The sequence below is a fragment of the Drosophila biarmipes genome, chromosome 2L, assembly GCF_025231255.1.
Source record: "Drosophila biarmipes strain raj3 chromosome 2L, RU_DBia_V1.1, whole genome shotgun sequence".
In the NCBI taxonomy this organism is placed as follows: Eukaryota; Metazoa; Arthropoda; class Insecta; order Diptera; family Drosophilidae; genus Drosophila; species Drosophila biarmipes.
Window position 1 is genome coordinate 4,748,817 of NC_066612.1, and position 6,197 is coordinate 4,755,013.

The window sequence follows — 6,197 nt, forward strand, 5'->3', positions numbered from 1 at the left end:
AATCCGTATTTATTGTTTCACCATACTTTGCCCGGGCATCAAAAATACAATTTGATGCAATGAATGCGACTTGGCGAAACGGCAAAGTTGGCAATAATTTTGTGCAGACGTGGTGTAAGCCTTGATATGCTGACAATGTGAGCGTTGATTTTTTGTGTCAGTTTGCGAGATGGGAACTGTAATAACACAGGCACCCGAGAAGGCAAATGCCAAGTACACGCTAGACATACCAAATAACTTTACTTATTTTTATGTCCTTTGTGTGGGGGTGCGCAGGGCTGGGGCCTACGGATTACATATTTTCGCCCATCCCCGGAGATTCCGGGGGATTCCTGCTTGGGGGACGTGTGTCAAATGGCGTAGGGGCGGAGCAATCAGCAATGAGGCATCAATAATTCTCAACGCGTTTGCGGCACTTTCGGTGTCGGAGCGGTTGGGAATTCGCTTTGTTTTCATTATGTGATCGAAAACTGGCGGCAAAACGCGACTTGGCCCATTAAAACTAAAGTTTTTCCCCAGAACGCTCTACGTTCGCCGTTTAACTTTTCCCATGACCTAAGCGGCAGGCCTGTGGTTTTTTGATTTATGGTCCCCAATGGCGGGGCCCCAATATTTGCGCCCAGCAGCCCATCTTCAGCCGAGTGTTTTGTTTCGTAATCACGTTTTTATCTTTTACTAAACAACTCATGTATACGAGCGCGTAAAAATTTTCCTTTTTTTGGTATTCTTTTGCCAAGCCTCTCACGTCGAGATTATTTAAAAATAAGGAAAATGATGGCGCATGGCGCGCCGGGGCGGAACTTGTTTACCATCAAGTATATAATGAATCTTGCTGTGGAAACCGATAATTGACAGGCCAAGAGATTTGGCAGTTGCCAGGAGCAGAACAAAGCGAGTGTCCTCGGGCGGAGCGTTCACGTAGAATGCTCAGCTCGGTGTGGAAGATTTTAATAGCCCCCAGCATCCGGGCATCTGGCGGATGCAATTGGTAATGTAAGTAAGTAACCAAAGTTCTCAAGTTTCCCCCCAAGTGGATGTCAAAGGCAGGCCAAGAGTCCTGTGCAATTCGTGATTGGTCTAGTGTAACTTTCTGGCAAAAAACTTGTGAAATGCTTTCCTGATTGTGAGTGCAGCAGCCAAGTTGGTTAGGTGAGTAGTAAAATATTTCATTTTTCGCCAACCAGTCATATGTTATAGCTTAGCTGCAGTTTAGAGGTCTGAAAGGGAAATCATCACTGCGTTAACTGCTGATAAATGCCAGGCCAGGCATTTGCCCTCGAATGTAGGCAATAAAAAATAAACATTTCTTTCGAAAGCAAACAACATGCATTTTCACTTTGACCAATAAGCAAACAAGCTCTGTTTTATTTTCGGTTTAATTAAAATTTATGCATGTTGAATGCGACATCATAGATTACGGATGTTCGGTGGCGCACACAAAGCCCCGGCTATATATTTGAATTCTGCTCAAAAATCAATGGACAAACTATACCCTGTTTGGCTTTTATTCTTTCTGGGCACGGCAAAAAGTCAACAGAAGGCGAGGCGAGGAGCCAAAATAAATTCCCAGCCGCAAATCCTTGACAAATCTGCTGCATTGGCTTTGGCGGCCGTCCTTCCGAGATAAATCTTTATTGCCTCATTTTGCTTAAAGTAGATTCTATTTTTATACGCTGCCGGGGGGTGTGTTTGTTTTTGGTTTCCCTGAGCATTTTGCCCTTTTTAGGAACTATTTTTCATTTAAAAACCTTCCGAGCGCCGATTTTTCAATGTCCGGTTAAGGTTCTAGTTTGTTATCTGTCAGATAAACTTAACTTTTTTTATATTAAAGAGTGTTTAATCAGACGAACTAACTAAAACATTGTCCTTATGACAAAAGTTAACATGCCATTGAGAAACAGGACTTATATAGGCGTCCCTAGGAAGTGTATTAGTTGATTTGGTTATAAATTCGACTAGATAAACGAATAAAAAGAAAAGTTTTGTTTTCTTGACCAACAAATTTAACTGGAAATTTGCAGAAATGAAAAAAGTTAACATGGCATTGAGAAATTGGACCTAAAAAGTGGATGTGAGTGTTGCTAAGTCGTTTATCTGACAAACCATGAAAACAAAAGATTTGTTTATTTGAGCGACAAATTTACCTATATAAAACAAAAAAAATTAACCTGACATTGAGAAATCGGACCCAAAAGTGTGTTTAAAAGTCCAAAGTAGCTGAGTAAGTTTTTCTTCCGCTTTGCACGAGTTACATGTATTTTTCCAGGCATTCTATATAAATTCTAGTTTTTTTTTGCCCGAACTAACAGAGTTTGTGGCAGTGTCTTCGGAGTGCGGCCAAAAAGACAATGGCCCAGAGATAACATGGCTGAGGAAAAGCCCGCATTGAAACCGGAGTCAACAATGGCAACACGACTACATCAAGACAAAAGTTTTCAGGAAGGCAGGCGAAATAAAAACCTTAAGTATTTCAAACAGCCCGGGAGAAGCGGAAAATATGATATGTAAGCGGGTAAACTTATTTTCGTGACCGTTAAAGCCCTAACGTTAAGTCGACAGTAGTCTGTTTTCTATTTAGGGTTTAAGAAATGTACAAAAAACGTCTGTCCCGAATATTATACTTACATTATGGCTGTATCTCCGGCATGTGGGTATTCCGTTTCGCGGAGGCACCTTAAGTATAATTTAAATACAACCGGATGGAATTATGAAGTCCCGGATGCTGTGCAAACAGCCACTGATAGAATCCAAAACTTTATGTTTACTTTTCCGCAGCTGACGCTTTTCCCGCCGTTGGCTTTTCATACGTAGATTGCTCACACAGTTTCCATATTATATTATTTTATTTTATTTTTACTGTTGAACTTTGTACAGACACTTCCTTGTTATTCTTTGTCCAGCACGGAATTTAATTTAATTACTTTTGCCTCCGTGTGTATTTAACATTTAAGGCAGCCTTTAATAGCCGATTCGCATTAATTGTCCGCTAATCAGGTGCAAAAATAAACATAAAACTGTCCTGTGGTGCAATTCAAAATTGATTCATTATCCGCAGATCGAAATTAAGCCTTATGGATGGGCAAATGGCCAGCACGTACATCTGTTGTCGTATTATGGGTAATGTAACTACGGCCCAAAGTGAAGTGAACCTGATTCGAATTGAGGATAGGTAATAAAATCATATAGTGGGGAAGGTATCTCCCTAATGAACAATATTTCGGGAAATTAAATATATGAACTTACATATTATACATTCGTATACAAGTGGTTAAATTCGGGCAGTATCATGTATGGGGAGCCTCTCTAATGAACCCTAGGCTGCTCCACAGCACCCCCTGAGCAAGTGCAATAAACCAAACTAATGAATTGCTGAATTTTTTGTTGAGAAATGTCTGAAAAATGCCCCGGCACACATATACTCTCAATGGTAAACCGATGTTTTGCTGCGCCTGACAGGCTGCAATAAAAAAGCACGGCCACGTACACAAACATGCAGGGCGGCATAAAAATGGCGGGGCAATGGGAACCGGAAACGGAAAGCCCCCTCCGAACGGTGGCACGGAGAAAGCGAAAGCCCGGCCAACCGCTGATGTTCAAACAATAAAGTTCAAGGGTATTACAAACAGCGTTTCAGAGCCACACACTCGCGTGTGCTTAAAAATGAGTAATAGGGTTTGCAACTTGGTGGGCTGGCAGCCGGGCGGCCTCAAGGCCCCCTTTTGGGTCAAGTCGAGGCGGCTGGGGGCTGGGGGCTAGGGACTGTTTGCTTTGGGGGCTAATGGAGCCTAGTGTTTACCGAATTTTAATTATGCTAATGCGAGGCATAAGCAACACCAGGGCAGGTGTATTCATCTGTGAATGCTGCATTATTCCTTGAATAATGCGAGTAGTAGTTCACCTTGCTCTTTTGGCTTCCCCCTTGGAGCGGAGTGCTACCTGGTGTTTTATGGCTTTAATTTCCGGAACAAGGAGAAACAGTTGCGATTATCTTTCACGTTCGTTAATTGGAGAAGACTCAGCTCTAATTAGAAGCGGATTAGGGGGTTTAATAGCAGCTTTGTCTCCGCCGAACACAGGTTCAAATGCTCTCGACTCCGATCGATTTTTATGAAAACCATTTGTCACCATGAATACAAAACAAAAATCCACAAAACGTCCTGCACAATGTAGGCGATGGCTTTTCACGCTTCCAGAATATTTTTCACAATCAAATTCGCTTCTAAAAGCCTAGTCTTATTTTTTTCCATTTGGTACTTCCCACGAAATATTAGTTTGCAAAGTGTTCGTGAAAATAGAATTTATTGCTCGACACCGAAGCTTTTGGCGCATTCATTTTGCCATTAGAAAACAATAAATACATTTTTATAATTGATTGATGGCTTATCTGCACTAATCAAAGGCCACTAATTTAACTAACGAACCAGCAAATAAAATAGAGCGCACTTTTTTGGAGGCCCGAACTTTGTGGCAGGCAAAAATAATCCTCAGAGCGGCGTTAACGCATAAACGCTTGAGTTAGGTCAGAACCGGAAATACGTTGAATTTTCATGGCTAGATCAGCGATTGAACTCACAGTTTGTTCAATTACAGGCTTCGAACACGGCGTGATTAATTTACATATTTAATTTTTGGGGGCCGACAGCCGAGCCAAACTATCATTTTTGTTAATTGAAATACGCCGAAAATCACGTAGCACGCGCGGTGAAATCACGGACGAGTTGGAAGGATGGCCAGGACATCGAGCCGCGAGGATAACCGCACTTTCAGCCAGACGCGAAGGTACTGAACGCAGCGCCCGGAAGACGGCAACGCCTGGCGAGCGGAGGCGCAACAGCATCTGGAATCCGCAGGACAGGGTTGTTCCGGCGCGACGAGCTAGGACGACGAAGGACGACCCATGCCGAGCATCCTTCGGATGGATGCTGTTCGTCTGAGCGCTCTCCGGGAAAATCCTGCAGATTCAGCGCGGTTCTCTGGCGAAAGGACGCCGCTTACTCGTTCAGTAGGTCAGAAACACAGCCGAGTTCCACAAACAGACGAGGTCAGGAATATGGGAAAGGATGTAGCTCACTTTCAGATATTTTCTAGCTTCATAAAAAAATACATTTATTAAGAACACCCTAATGAAAAGATTAATTGGCTTTGGAAACAGATGAGTTCAGAATACTGATTAAAGAGGTGAGTCTCCAGGAGCGTTCCATGGCTACATTTCAGGTACATTTTATTTAATTGTATAGCTTTGATACAAATATATGAAATAATACAATAATACAAAAAACCAAGTTTTTAAGAAAATAAAAAAATATTTAAGACACCCTGATAAAAGAATGTACTGGTTTTACAAATAGCCAATGAGTAAGAAGTTTAGTTTGGGTTTGAAAACATCCCTAACTTTATAATACATTTTTGTTTTTTATTTTTAAATGCTAAAACTTAGAAACGAATACGCAATAATGAAAAAACGCAAATTCTTAAGAACAGGAAGATATTAAGACACCCTGATAAAGAGATTTGCGTACTCAAACAGACAAGTTAATAAAAATAAATAATAAGAGGTTGAGTCTCCAACAGGACTCGAAAATATATATAATTCAGTAATATTGTTAAAATTGTATATTGTTAAAATTTTATACCATAAATACAAATTTACGCAGTAATGCAGAAAAAACGCGAGCTCATGACAAGAGGACAACCCATATAATACTGTCCCCTAAATAAATATGTATATAAACGAAAACTATCAATGATCACTTAATAATGTTTTTTAAAGGTTAATTTCTTTTAATTTAATTTGTTTGTAATATTAATTAATTGCTCAGATACTATTGGTTATTTAAGGTTTGAACCTGTAATACTTTTTAGGCATTATTTACTCTATACTATATACTGTTGAATGAAATCCGGAATAACCATTTATAGGAAGTATGCTATAGGTTGTAAGGCCTTTGTAGGGATTAAATGAAATGCTGCCCCTTATTATATTTATGTTTTCAACGATTAAAAACAATCTACTACAAAATGTATGTACGTATTATTAAGGGTACTTAACCCCCGCTTTGAAGTATTGGTACAGATATCCTGATAATTTAACGAGTCATTCTATTGTGATACGAATCACCCTTGACAAAAGCCAATACACACAAATAGTGGGGCTTTCATGTCGACAAAAACATGGATCTACAAAAAACTCTTCAAAA

At 40.3% G+C, this 6,197-nt stretch overlaps 1 protein-coding gene across 1 annotated transcript in view; it reads right to left on the minus strand.

Annotated features, from left to right (window-relative positions):
• LOC108034613 (uncharacterized) overlaps positions 1-4,556 on the minus strand; it is a 131,458-nt gene extending 126,902 nt beyond the window's left edge. Inside the window, exons 1-2 of the mRNA XM_017109551.3 lie at positions 4,422-4,556; positions 2,626-3,019 (exon numbers count right to left, since the gene is read on the minus strand). The gene's annotated coding sequence lies outside the window, so the exon portion shown is untranslated. The remainder of the gene's footprint in view (positions 1-2,625; positions 3,020-4,421) is intronic.
• Positions 4,557-6,197: the final 1,641 nt, after the last annotated feature.